Raw genomic sequence first — 1354 nt, 5'->3', positions numbered from 1 at the left:
GAAACCTGATCATTGATGCCACAACTAGACCTGCAGCAGGCCAGATAAGTTCACAACTATTAGCTTCATCACAGTTAAAACTGTTCTCACACAACCTTTCAATAACATCCAAATTCTTTAACTGATCATAGAACACATTTCACACAAATGAACAAACCAGAAAAAGTCACTTCAAACTTTACTTTTTTCCATTTACTGCCTCTCACTTTCAGCCTGGCCCTCACTAACATCATCACCTGTAATGTCTGTGAGGTGTCGCCTGTTCTGCTACGTCTGTCAAAGCGAAGGCCACAGTTAAATGTCTGGAATTGTTGTTGGTTTTCTTTTGTCTCTCTTTTTGTAATTGTTATGTAATTTTGTTCTGTTCCAAGACAAAAGGATCCAGTCCACATGTTCATTCTTCTTTTGATGTGACAAGTCTTTTATCTCTGCCCAGCTTTTTTAAATGTATAGCTTCTTTCTTACATCCTCATTTGGACATAATTTACATACATTTACTTACCAATCAGTCTGAGTGATTGTTCCAGCCTCAGTGTCCATCGCACAATTACAGCCGACAGTCGCTTTTCATTGTCGTTTGCCGACACCGGGTCTCAATTTTAGCTTTGCGCTTTCAGCTTTCACCGGACGTGCCGGCACCCGAGATGAATCAACCCGTCATCGTCGCCGAAGGGCCACATTGTCGTCTTTTATATCTTGTCATTTGGATCAAACGCTTCCCTACAGTGATGCGACGCAATTCATCTCAGGACTGTTTTTGTTTCTGCAAATTCAATGGAACTGACAAGAACTAAATCAGTTTTCTTGATGCTGCAGCGGCTCTACAAAGACGCCACGTGGATAAATATGGCTAAAGATTGCTAAAAATGACTTCCACAAACAAGCAGAAACAAACATGATGGGTTGAGTTAAGTCTCCGGTGATACGCTGTCCCTGTAGTGTTCATGTTATTTTAGAGAATGTTGACATTTAGTCGAGGTTTAGTACGATTTTTGGTTCCAAATGAGTGAACGATGTCAGTAAATGCCATGTGATTTTATATCAAAGAGCTAAAATTAAAAAGTCTGTGGTTGGGCTTAAGCTTCAGGTTGAATCCCCACAAACAAAGTTGGGCTTTGGGAGGATTTCGGTGCAGTAGCTACAGTCCAGGTTGTTCCTGATCATAGAGGACCGATCGTTTTTCAACATACGAGGATAAACTCTTTGACAATCATCTTTTCGGTTAAGTTTTCCTCTAATATCATGAATCCAAGTTTCAACAATGAAGCCTTTTTCCTTCCTGTGAACCATGACATACATACGATCTGGTGCATCTTATCTATCAGTCACAGGCTTGTAATCATTTTCTCTGACA

This window comes from Stegastes partitus, unplaced genomic scaffold (assembly GCF_000690725.1).
Source record: "Stegastes partitus isolate 25-593 unplaced genomic scaffold, Stegastes_partitus-1.0.2 Scaffold300, whole genome shotgun sequence".
NCBI lineage: Eukaryota > Metazoa > Chordata > Actinopteri > Pomacentridae > Stegastes > Stegastes partitus.
This window is presented reverse-complemented; position numbering follows the sequence as displayed.